This window comes from Ambystoma mexicanum, chromosome 2q, assembly GCF_040938575.1.
Source record: "Ambystoma mexicanum isolate Mex_15411 chromosome 2q, UKY_AmexF1_1, whole genome shotgun sequence".
NCBI classification, from domain to species: domain Eukaryota; kingdom Metazoa; phylum Chordata; class Amphibia; order Caudata; family Ambystomatidae; genus Ambystoma; species Ambystoma mexicanum.
The window spans coordinates 768,402,416-768,416,538 of NC_090924.1; positions in this window are offsets into that span (position 1 = coordinate 768,402,416).

Here is a 14,123-nt window from a genome sequence, read left to right on the forward strand (position 1 = left end):
TGGGCCCCAGACATATGTTGAATAATCTGACCGCCTGTCCGCCCCCTCCTATTTTGTTAGGTCATTGGGTTGCATATTCGAGTAACATTAAGAAGTTTGGGTTTTCTCTGACCTAAGTCTCAATGCTAAAATATGGGCCTTAGTTATTGTCTCAAATTTCAACCTTAGTCAACTGAAACAGGACCTTCGTGTTGTCCCTCCTGAAATGCTGCGAACTGTGGTGGTTGCCCTCATCAGCTCTAGGCCAGATTATTACAATGCTGTTTACGTTGGTTTAACAACAAGTTCCGTTTGCTGTCTTCAGGCGGTTCAGAATGTGAAGTGCATCTTATACATGGTTTGAGGAGATTTGATTCAGTGTTTCTTTCATGGCAGGTTCTTCAGTGGCTTTACAATGATAATGGCATCGTGTTCAAAATATGCTGTTTAATATCATATGTGTTAGCTGGCTAGCACTGAATTACTTGGCCAATAAGATGTGTCCTTATGCTCCAGATCGAACCTTATGATCCACTTTACTTCACCTCTTGATCATTTCAATTTTTTTGATGTGCAGAAAGGGATGAAAGATTTTTTCAGGGAATTCGTTCCACCTCTGGCACGCTCTTTTCCGGTTTGGCTTTGTTTGTTGTGCAGTCTGACTAACTTTACAAAGGAGCTTAGGGACTATTCTTTTCACCAATGCCTGCAGCTTCCCTGTCTCCAGCTGTGTGCCCAGAAGCAATTACGTTAGCTTGACCCTCAGTCATCTGCACAACAGAAATGCCTCAAATCAAATGACATGTCAGTAGAACATATAAGATTAGAATTAGGTTTGGTATGACTGCTGGGACAATTACTTACTCGCCAGGGCGGACTGCACTTATAGGCGAATTCCAATCCTAGTTGTAAACTGTTGTCCCTTGTGGAAAAAATTGGAAAATAGGTAATGATGAATTTACAACTATGATTAAGGGCCTCATTACAACCTTGGCATTAAGGGGTTACCGGCGCCGTAAAAGGCTGCAGCACCGTTAAACCCTTAACGCCAGATTCACATTTTAACGCCTGCTTTTTGCAGCCGGTAAAGTCCAACCCGCTAAGGGACCTTGGTGCTAATTATGGCACCGTAATTTACGGTGCCGTAATTAGCGCCTTCCCCATTCCCATTGAGCCCTATGGGCCAAAAATGGGAATGGGGAAGGGGCCATGGTGAATGGGGATTTACCGCCCCGCCAACCTTGGAATGGGGCGGTAAATCCGCCATCCACCATGGCGGAATCCAGCATGGACCATGGTGCTAATAGCACCATGGTCCAACGCCAGGGTTGTAATGAGGCCCTAAGTGTCTATATAAGAACTTAGGATGGTACCCTGAATTTGAACGGGGAACCAAATACGAAACACTAAAATCTTTGCTTGGAAACAAACTGTCCCAGTGGAGCTGGACTAGTAATTATACTCGGCTACCCAAGCTTAAGTCCTACGTCCACGTGCCAGGAGTGGTGCACAGGTATTTATGCTTACAACCTTACCTCCGCCAAAGCCCTTCCCTGGCAGTACGAAACCTCATATTGAGACTCTGTATTAACCAGTTACTCCTGCTGGTTTTTGTGGCAGCTTGTTTAAAAATTCCAACTGAAGAAAGAATATGCCGTATGTGTAAAATGCCGGGAGCCATAGAGACTCCAAAACATGTATTTGCTGAATGTCGAACCATGGGTATCTCGAATATGACTATTTTGGACAAATACATCCATAATTTATAAGTCTATAAAGAGTGACACATTTTGGATTTACTGTCTTAACTCAGAAAGTTTCCATATTAGCCTCTACTGGCTTTGGGGCAACATTATGAAGCAATTGTCTATTGACAAAGTGAAATCTCTAACGGAAGAAGACTGTGAGAAATAATTTAATATGTTTGTAATCCGTAGATGCCTTTTAGTTATGACATACTTAGGAAGTTATAACAATGATATTTTAATGCTCCTACGATATTGATGTATAATTTTGATTGGGCAGGTGTAAAATTGAAACTGAAATAATTGAAATATGAAACCTATGAATTGTAAACTATTGCAATTATTGATTGAATGATTTTAAACTTTTATTATATAGTTTTAGTTAGATTTTAAAAAAAATGTATTTACATTTGTACTCCACCTGCTCCCCCCTTTTTCGTACACCAAAAGCATAAAATATTTATTTTTTAAACAGACTTTAAGTTGGTATTAACTAAGTGTGAGGTTAAGCACCTATTTATTAAATGTATTTATACATGATATATCAAATTATGAAAGCAATGTATTACAATGTATTGTTAAGATTCTTTTAGAATCATAAACAAATTAAAAAAAAATAAAGAAATGTCAATGATCTATAACTACCCATGGCAAAGGTATTTGAGAAAGCGTTCTAAGAGCTACAATCTAGGGTTATGGGTGGGAAAGTTTAAAGAGACCATTGCCTACCTACTATATAAGGACAGAGTCCAGAACAGCTATCTCAACTTCAACACCACTTTTTTTCTTTGGTAATTACTTAGTTAGTATCATCTGTATCCTAACTAAAAGAGCCAAGAACTCATTAAGGGATAATACTATACTGCAACCAGTCATCTACAAAGAATCCTCTCACTTCACATGGCCTTTTTGCCCATGTATCAATCAATTTCAAGACAATCGGCCAATGGAACATTTACACGTACCCGAGAAATAACAAGTGATTTCCAAGGTTAAACACCATTCCTTCCTTTCTGGTGGTTGCGGCAGAACAGCTTTTGAAATAGATCTACTTAACTTCTTCATCATGATAATCACCAACTCAATAATATGCATGTGGTGTGTGAATACCAATGTTCTGGCATGTATCAAATAAAAGTCTCTCCACAGGAAATGAACTAGAAAAATGAATCAAGAGAATTCTAAGATCATGTCTCAACCTAGGGGCACACTAAGACTAAATATTATACCTGTGGGGTGCAAATACATCATAAGCATATAGAATTACTTCAGCCATACTTATTCACACACAAAGGCAGAGGGCTGGGCGGTTGTACAAGCAATTCTACCAAATTGGTGGGAAGGATCAGAGCACAGCTGCTTATAACAACAGAGTAGCAGCATACTGTAGGTCAACGGGGGCCTCTTGAGTGGAAGATGGGAGTAGAAGGAGTGGGGAGCTGCAATGGTGCTGGGGCTGAAAGATGAGGGAATGAGGGAACTCTTTGAAGGGGGCAACAAGGGGTTGGGCAGACAGGGCTGCAGGTGCAGGCAGGGGAAGGAGAGTGTGGAAAACGAAGGAGGGAAAAGGATCCTTTGAAATAATGAACAAAATAAGTAAACATATTGTAAATGCTATTATTAGACCAACTAAAATAAAATAAATGTCTAATCATAAACATAAGTAAATACATAGAGAAAGCTACATGTAATCAATTCCAGGAATTGAGCTAAAAATCGCATCAAGTCACATTAGTGGATTATAAAGCAAGAACACATTTATATTAGTCAGAGAATTTTTTTTTTTTAAAGAAACACATCTTGCATGCAATGAATGGGCCTTAATGAAGCTGAAAATAGCCCAGCAGCCATTGGTAAGCATGCTTAAAAGGAAAGGAAAGTAAGTGAGAGGTATGCAGTATTCTTTTTCAATCCCTCAGTAAATATAATATCATCCAAATATGGTTCCAAGTGCAGGTGGATTATTGCCCACCTCTGCATGCATGCATATAATGGCCCTAACAGATGTACATGTATGCATGTAAATCTTAATGCTCCCAGATTTGGGCAATATTGAGCTAGGGTCGCAATGCTCCTATGCTATGGGCATTTTAACCTACCCTTTAAGATCATTTTAGGGAGGACTTTCACTTTCAATGATCGCCCGATCTCCATCACTCCTTTCCTGGGAAAACCCTTGGAAAAGCTGGGCATCTCACAGCTTAATCTACATACTGAATCTGTTTGTTGCCTCCATGACCACCAGTCTAGCTTCATAGCTGCCAGAAGCACAGACACTGCTCCCCTGACCACCCTTGAAGACTTGCTCTCCAATCTTGACTCTAATCTCCCTTCTGTCCTCATTCTCCTCGATCGATCCTCTGATTTTGACACGTTCAACCATGCATCCTGCTCAATCAAGCTTGGTATTACTGATCAGGCCCGGGCCTGGTTGGCCTACTTTCTCACCGACCGACCCTCGCAGGTCCAACTGTGTTCTTTCCTCTCTTCTATCCCTCTCTATACTTGTGGTGCTCCCATGGGTCTAACCTCTCTCCCTGGTTCTTCAACCACTACCTGGCACCTTTTGCCCACTGCATCACTACTGTTTCCTCCAATTTTCAATGTTATGTGGATGACACCAGCTCTCTTTCAGGCTCCCCTCAGACACCTCTGCTTCTTCTCTCATATCAGACTGTCTAGCTGCAATTCAGGAATGGTGTGCCGCCAATGATCTCTGCCTTAATGCCAGTAAGACTGAGATCCTCCTCATTGGGACACCCACTCCCTACTTTCCTCTCTATCTCGGGCCACCCACTCTGCGCCCTCTTCCTGCTCATTCGTGTGAGGCTAAGAACCTTGGTGTTATCTTCGACTCCATCCTCTCCTTCTCTCCTCACATCTCTGACGTCACTAAGAAGTCAAACTATCAGCTGCACCTCCTCAGAGGTATTCTTCCTTTTCTCACTTTTTGTTGAGAGTTGGGGGCAGATCTATCTCCTCGGCTGGGACCTCCCTCTGGAACACCCTCCCAGCCTTTCTTAAACTTGAGCAGAACCACCTCCGGTTCCAGAAGCAACAAAAGACCTTCCTTCTTACTTCCGCTTTCTCTCTTCCTCTCCCCTGCTGATGCACCTGACTGCTCCGCACACTGGTCACCCTCTGAACTTGGGCACAGGACCTGCATGTCCAGTTGCCCTTGCACTGCCTCTGGTCCGTATCTGCAACACTACAGTCCCTTCTCTCTACACTTATGAGCCATTCACTGGCTGCACTTGTAAATTAGCTGCACTTCCCCCTTCTCCCTCCGGCACTTCTCCCCTTCCCTCTTCCCCACACTTGCGTGATCTGAATAATACAAGGCCTAGTAAGCTCTTTATTTTGTCCTCCCTTTGTTTCCCCCTCCTTGTCTTGTCGTGCCTAGAAACACTTGTCTACAGCCACGTTATAAATGCCACATCATATCATATCATATCATATCATACCAATAGTACTAGCATGGATAAAGCAGGACATGAATTCAAATTCATCATCAGAGCATGTGATTGCATGGTATGAGGTGTTTGCAGCATCCTCAAAATAAAAGTGTTTTGATATTCTAATACACAAAAATAATATTCTAAACTAGACTAGTTTAGAATCTCTCCTTCACTAAAAATGATTCTCATACTGATATGCAGACAATCCTTGTATCGGTACATGCTAAATCACTATAGACATCGCAAACATAATATTGCGGCACAGAGGAACATTTGATTGGCCCCTATTTAAAGATAATTAATGCATAGAGATTGATTGGAAAAAAATGCATAGAGCAGATAGATTTATATATTTCAGTTTTCAGTGAGTTTGACATTGACAGTGCAGGAACATATGTTGTGAGACACATTGAGGGCAGGTATTAGATGTGAGATAAGCTATAATCAAACATTACAAACCATGGCTTAGAGTATAGGCTTAATGAACAGAGCAAGGCAGAACTAGAGCAGTTATGACAACAACGTAGCTGGGCCATTTCTGATCATAGACTTTTAACGATGACTAGAGAACTGTAAAGCATAAGATAATCTTCAGTATGAAAAGTGTCAGAAAGTAGGGCATGTCTTGGCAAAGGAAGGCAGCAGCGCAAGGACAATTTCTGAAACAACTGTGATACTAGCAGAAGCTTAAAGGGGTAACATGGAACTCTTGTGATACAGAAGGTTGATCATTTTGTATGAATAACTCAAGAAATATGAGCATCTATTAATAAGAGTTGGAAGGAATACTTCAATTAAACAATAATGCTCGTTCTTAGAGAAAATGATGCATTAATACAAACCATCAATACTCAATAAATCTCTGACATCTTGTGACAATTCCCAATAATAAGGCTGCTGTGAAAGACATCATCCTACCAAACGTTTTCCAACCAACTTTGCCCATAGTCATGAAAGGCATAACATACATTAAGTAAGGAGGGGCTAACTACCGACTTGGAACCGGGCACATATGTCTACGTTCCCCAAAAAGAATAAGGGTAAATGCGAATGTGGATCATATTGTTCCATATCCTTGCATACTGTTGACAGAAAGATATTTGCATAAATAAATTCATATAATACAACATTTAATATACAGAAGAGCATGAGTGTGTGATAGGACAAGACCAAAATTTATATTAATTTTCCAATTGCTGCACTTGACAGAGCTGAAAGCAATCAAAAGACCTGTGGTGATGATATTATTGCATGATGAAAAAGCCTTTAACAAAGTTAGCCAACTTAGATGGTAATTACTATGGGCAGTTATGGAAAAATTGGTGAGTGATTAATACTACTAGTATTATTGAAAGTCTGCGCGAAAACACGTGCACAGCAATGTGTATTAGTCAAAGTTTAGAGTGTGTCACATAACAGGGTTTACCATTCGCTCCCACATTATTTGTGCATTGCAGGATCCTCGATCAGGTTTTAGCGAAGCCCAAGTGTTGCATTGATACATTTCATTTCCATTGTGAAGATCTCTACCTTGTATTGCAGAGGGGAATCATCCTGCACTGTACGCCAAGCAAGAAATTGCTGTTAGGGGCCCTGCACAGTAGTCCATCTTCCAGTTATACTTTGAATCCGAACAAACAGGCTCCCTGCAAGGACTCCCTCAGAAACCAAGGTCTCAGCCTCAGCCCATCACTTAGCTGAGCCATGGTTTCACCTCAGGGCTATTATCTTCCAGTTCCATTACAGATGCTGCATGAACCTGCAGACCCTCAAGAGTCCCGAGGTACATGAAAAAGGCCAGAACTCAGAGGACAAAGGCCCTTGAACAAAATAATAAAGGATATCTTCCTGAAATCCTAAGAAGCAATACTATGTTAATCTGAAAGTTCCACCCCTCGAAAACATGATGAAGTCTATATAAATCATATGCAAATGGCTAGACTTTGGATCAGTGGCATAGTCTCCAATTGGCCCACAGAGAACTTTTTCCGGATAAAGTGCCAATGCCGCCCCAGATCTTTGATTGTATGTGCATGAGGAATTGTTTCAGGTGAAGTTATAGGCATTTAATGAGTTCACCAGAAAGCTGCAGTCATATTTCTTAGGCACGGTTTAACTACCAAGCTAGGTAAACTGGCTACCATAGAACTGCATGGCTCTCGAAGAGCTCTTTGGTCATTCATGTATTATTCAAGTTTGAACCTTGCAAGCTCCATAACTCTCATTTGTGCTTTCAATGTTCCAGTCCTCGCTTCTTTGCCTGATGGTTTGAGCTCTTTTTTTATAGATGAATACAAGGAGGCGGAATGTACGGAATGTAACCTAATCTTTTTGCTGAAAATCCTAAAAATTGTGCATTACAGTCACATTCCTTTGTACTCTTGCCTGACTACCCCTACCTGATTAGGTTGTGTTTGTGTTTTGGCACCATCACACACATGCCATTGTGCCACCTATTGGGTCCATGTGTAGAAACATTTCTGACTTCCCTGTCCATCCTGCCTGGAGTCAAGGCATGCACTACCCACAGTCCAGCTAAGGACTCTCCCAAAAGCCTCCATGTCATGAGGTTTTCTGCTCCTGATGAAGGGAACTTATTTCCCGAAACATGTAGAGCTCACCACCGTTTATGTTTTTCTAAAAATGTTGCTTATACATTTTTTAATTCAAATCAGACTGACAGTGATCAGCAATATATAAACCAGTTGAACTGTACCTAATTATATGGACATTGTTTTTTTAATCAAACTACAAATATTGACTGTGTCGTCTCAGTGTAAAGAGTGTGCAAGCGACGGCAGTGTCCTCCAATTTAGGACACTACTTTTTTCTTAGCAGAGAGCACCACTTTACTGTGCCAGAGCTGCATTTTTCTCCCCCGCACCTCAAACCATTCCTAACATACCCGAATTCTCAATAAATTTGAGACCCCAAATTTCATCAGAAAGGCTGTGTGCACCACTTATATATAGGTGTACACCATCAGAAGTGGACATATTCTGTACCTGGCTCCATTTCTGCATCGCATTCAACTAATCCAGTAATCCAGACCCCAAATGAAAGGCCACAGCAAAGGCCTGCACACTTCAACGGTCTGAGGGGACCCTCCACAGCGTCTGCATCTCGAAGGGGGGCAACTGGGAGGATAGCTGCTTTATTCTTTTAATCCATTTTTAATGAGAAAAATCAGAAGAGAAGGAAACAACATATCCCATTTGCTTATGCAAAAGTAAGTGATCATGTACAAGTGTACACATTTCTGTAGAAACAATAATACAAATATGTGTAGATATAGTTCCGATATTCTATTTATAGATTGTTATATCATCCCCTAAATCAAAAATAATTCCCTTTTAAATCTTGTAATTATTAATATGCAAGAAACAGGGATAAACACAACTGGTGTATAAATACCTTTATTTTTCCTATTATTAATGATGCATATCAGGGCCAAATAGTTCATTAATCTTGGAAAAGATTGATGACCAACTGTCAGGTTCCCACTTACACATTAAGTAGCCTGCCTCTTAGGCTTCCTTCGTTCCAGGACACATCCAGTAATTTAATTCGCCTTTGTTTTAGTGTGCATGTCGAAAGAGAAAGTATATCGTGCCTCCTATTTTAATAAATATATTAATGTTGGCCTACGCCAAGCTGCTCGAAAGTCGCTTGCGAAAGAAATCCGTGTTGCAAGGTCCTGACCTTAAATCCATGTAAGCCGCCATTTTAGGTCAAACTGCCATTTTAGGATTCGTTGTGTAAAAGTCACCCTATGAGTTAAAATGGTGGACAATGTCATTCCAGAATACAACATGGCCGTCTTGACCTCTGTACATAGCTAATGTGTAACTTGCCTGCAGGCCACTTGTTGAGGTCGTGAACTGAGACCTTGTCCTTTGTTGACCTATGTGTAGAAGGATTACTCGTGCAATGAAACTAATCCACGAGCACATGTTAAGACAATGTATTCAAATACTGAATGAAGAACATCTGTTTAACTACATTGTATTAATGTTTAAGAAGGCCTGCATGGAAAATCTTAGAATACAGAGTTATTGCATAGGCTTGTTGATATATGTATTAAAGGCAAACCAGTTATATGCAGTTGTTTGAGACTTGGCACGAACCCTAGATCGGTGATGTATTGAAAGGAATATTAACCCGAGTGTGGGGCTGAACATCGCGCCCACCAAGTGTATAAAAAGCAAATGCATTCTAATGTACAATGTCTCTCACTGAACACACTGAACCACGCTGGAGTTCGTTGTGTTGTACTGAGGGCCGATAGCTATCTGATTTTGCTCTGTTTTTGTAACTAGATTCAGTATAAAATAAAGTACTTTACGCACGCTATCAGACCGGGATCGGACGGTGTGACATAAGGGGCCCCCTGAACGAGACGCGACACCTCAGCAGCGCTGCACGACCCGATCCTTGGACAATAAGCGTGTGGTCCGAGACGGCATCTTGACGAGGGTCCACTTATCGAGGTGGGCAGATTTGTCAAAATCACCATACACGAGGTAAGATTAGTTAGGTAAGATTCTTAGAAATCCGATCGGACCTCCTTAGGTTTGGTCAGGTGAGTCGTGACCCGATTCTTAATTTAACCCTGACAATTTGAATTTTGGCGCATTGTATCTGCAGACACAATTAGTGACCAGGTAACACCAAGAATTTGAGATATGCCTGGGAAATTGTCTACCTGATTTAGGGCATTATTCCGCAGTGATAGACAATCTTTGGAATTTAGCCGTCACGCACCACAGGAAGGGTCGCCGGCATGTAGTATGTACTGTAAGCATGGCATTGGAAGCATAGTATTTAATGACATTTGGCACAGACAAACCAGACATGCCTCCGAACTTCAGTGGCCAATCAATGATAGATTTGAAATCCCTCGTATAGAGTATTTAGAGTCAATTCTATTAAAGAAAAAGGCTAGACCTGCAGCATTTGATGTTTTGCAGAATTGGAAAAAAGAAGTGTTGCAACAACTTAAAAGTAGAGAGAAACATGCACGCCATCATAAAACGAACGCTGAAAAAGCGTTGTTATATGATCAGGACACAGTCTGAGGCGACTAAAAATATGGATAGGGCTTTTTCACTCTGTATTCAGAAAATCTATCCTTCTAAAGATCTTCATATTTCTGATGAGTTTATTGACAAAATATTAAATGAACAAAGGCCTGGTGCCTCTGCGCCACCTCCGTATGTTCCTCTTCCTGCTGCTTTGCCTCTTCCTCCTGTTATTCCTGCTCCAGCTGTTGTTGTTCCCGTTGTTCTTGCTCCGCCTAATGTTCCCCTTCCTCCAGCTCCCCCACCTCTTTTTATCACACCGGTTATAGTACCTCCATCAAATATGCCTGCTCCCTCTCTTCCAAGTGGTCCTGAGCCGCTTATAATCGATCGAGGTACAGGAACAAAGGTTGTCACTCACAATACCATACCACCGGAGAAGAAACATGAGTTAGTTGCATGGGCTAAGCATTGTATGGAGAAGGATGATCAAGCTAGCGTTTTTGCCACACTTTGTAATACGGATAATTTTCCAGAGAAAAATGTTTTTATTGAAGGTTTAGGGATTCAGTTATGTATAATGTGGGGAAGATTAAATAATGCAGATTTTCCACAAGGGTTAAGGGATCTAAATACTCTAGCGCTTTCTAGAGACACTGTGGAGTAGGTAAATGAGCATGTCGAGAGGTTGTTTGGCTATAGAAAGGAGTTAGAAAAGTTACAGAATGAGGATGACGAAGAGGAAAATATGTATGTACAGAAACGGTTCCTTCCGTGTTGTAAACCGATATCGGAGGAAATACGAATTTGTAAGAAAGACGCGATTAGATGGATTTCAGACATATCGATAACTGCAGTTGAGGTATATGACACATATAGTCAATGTACGCTAGAAATGCAAAGGAAAGTGATACAGGTAATGGTAGAGTACCTACAGGATGAGTGTGTAAAAAGGAAGATTAGTTGTCCCACAGAGTTATTGAGCATTTATAAGAGCTTTTTCACTTGACACTTCTTCGACTGCTTTAGCGCTCAACTTGGCTCTGTTGCTTAGTAAGCGTTCGGAATCACCTACTTCCCAGTTGCCTATGAGAGAGGTTCCTCCGACATTTGTCCCCAAAGTTGAGGTTGCGGCTGATGCTGCACAGGGTATAGTTGCTGTGAACATTCCCGCACATTATGTAACGCAGTTCGTTCATGTCCCGTTCTTAAAACAGGAAGTGAATACTATTAGGCAATCTATTCCTGATATTAAGAAAAATCCGACAGGGTTCTATAAAGAGATAGAATCCATTTTCCAGTCCTCAGTGTTCACCTTAGGTGACATTGATTTGTTGTTTCCTGTACTCCTGCCCATAGTTTTATGGAAACAAGTTAGAACTATTGATGACATACCCGGGTTGGGAGATACATGGGTGAATATAACTAGACTTGATGGGGAAAGGCCAGCTGGCGAAAGACCACCTCAGGTGATATTAACTGTGCCTGATAGAATGGTTGCTAAATTAAAAACCATAATTCCCGAAAAGAGAATTATTTGGGACAAGCTTACGGCCTGTGTCGAAGGAAAGTCTGAGGGTGCTACCGAGTTCTTTAATCGGTTCGAACAGATATTCTCGGATTTCAGTGGACAAGACTTAGGCACAGAGTCTGGGAAAAGATTATTTGTGGACAAATTTGTATGCGGATTGCTGCCTGACATCCAGTCACAAATGATGTCTTCTGAGAGTGCTTGGCAGGCGAAATCACAATCAGATGTACTGCACATGGCTCAGTACTACGAGAACCGTGTCAATAATTAAAAAGATAGGATTGAAAAACGGAAAGGCGATTTAAAAACTAAAGTGCTATTGCAGCAAATTGTTAGGGGCCCCAGAGGGGATAGTTCTCAGGTTAGAGGTCAGTATGTCCCGCAGGGGAATGTGCCCTTAGGTCCTGTGAACATTAACCAGTGCGCTTATTGTCTTCGAGAGGGTCATTGGCGAGCACAATGCCCCGTCCTTCAACAAAGGTCGAATAATACATTTGGTAATATGGGTAGGAGATCCAGAGGTCGCCCGGGCGTATGGGGCCCTGGTAGAGGTCAGTTTATACAGGACCCTCAGCAACCTTTTTCACAGGACAATCAGACTCCGAGTGTGGACACCAGGAACATATTTGATTATCCTTCCGCTGAATATTTATCTGAAGAACTTCCTTTTGATGATATTCTGTTTCGTTAGGATTGCCTGAAGCAGGGTTTGGAACCTACACCTATTCCCGTCAATCAGAAAGGTCCCTACGTTGAAATGGTGGTGGGAAATAGGAAACATCAGTTTTTGATAGACACTGGAGCACAGAAGTGTTCCATTGATCATTCGCGGGTTCCAAACATTCCACTGTCAGGGCAAACCAATGTTTCTGTAGGCTTTTCTGGTACACCAGTTGTTTGTCCGGTTTCTATGCCGGTACCTATTTCTTTGGGTCCCTTTACGGACCATTGTCCATTTCTGTTGACTTCGGATTGCGGAGAGAACTTGCTGGGGTTGAATCTGTTAAAAGAATTAAATGCAGTGATTTACTGTTCTTCTGATGGAGTACACTTGACGATTTCACCACAGCAATTTTCTGCCTCGCAATTCTTAACTAGACCTTTGCCTCCAGAATTCATTGATGTACCAGAGAGCTTGTGGGCTGTCGATGACAATGATGTCGGTGTTTTACAGATTGAGCCTGTCAAAATAGTTTTGAAACATGGAATTGAGCTGCCACGTATTCCCCAGTATAAGATTTCGGTTGAGGGCGAGCAAGCTTTGAAATGTATTGTTTCCGATTTTGTGCATCGCGGGCTGATCGAAGAAATTTCAGGAAGTTTGTGTAACAGTCCGATTTTACCCGTGTACAAGAAAGGCGATAATGTAATTCCATTCTGTTTCATAATTGATTTACGTGCCATTAATAAAGTTGTGGCACCACAATTTCCAATTGTGCCTGATGTCACGACAATCCTAACCATGATTCCAGCTACAGCTACTTACTTTAGTGTTGTGGACTTAAAGAATGCGTTCTTGAGTATTCCTATACACAAGGATAGTAGATATTTGTTTGCGTTCACCTTAGGGGGACGCTCGTTTACATTTACTCGTGCACGTCAAGGGTACACAGAGAGTCCTAGCATTTATAGTAGGGCTTTGAAAGAACAACTTGATACCCTTGAATTGCCCTCTACCTGTACTTTGCTTCAGTACGTTGATGATTTGCTTCTAGCTGCTGACTCTGAGAGTTCCTGTAAGGAGGGCACTGTGTCATTACTTATTCATCTAGCTAAGCATGATCACAAAGCTTCGCTTAAAAGATTTGAATATTGTTGTCAGGAGGTCGCCTATTTAGGCTATCTCCTGTCAAAGGAGGGAAGAAGATTGACACCTGAAAGAATAAAACACATTTGCGGTATGTCTGTCCCAAATACACAGAAGGAAGTTAGAGCCTTGATAGGTATGTCTTCTTACTGTAGGTTGTGGATCCCGAATTTCTCACTAGTGATCAAACCGATGTTGGCTTTGACGAAGAAGGGCATTTCTTCGCTATTGCCATGGAACGCGGTACACCAGCAGTCGTTTGAGACTGCATTATGCTCTGCACCAGTTTTGGGCACACCAAACTATAAAAAGGCCTTTGTGTTGTTTGTGCATGAATGTGATGGATGTGCTTTGGCTGTATTAACGCAGGAACATGGAGGGAAGAATAGGCCGTGCAGTTACTTTTCTTCCGCCCTTGATCCTGTAGCATGCGCTTTGCCAAGATGTTTGTGCGCTGCCGCTGCCGCGTCTGTAAAACAGAGTGAGGGAATGGTCCTAGCCCATGATCTAACCCTAATGGTGCCTCACTCTGTATATGTTCTACTGAACCGAACTCAAATGCAACACATCACTTCTGCACGG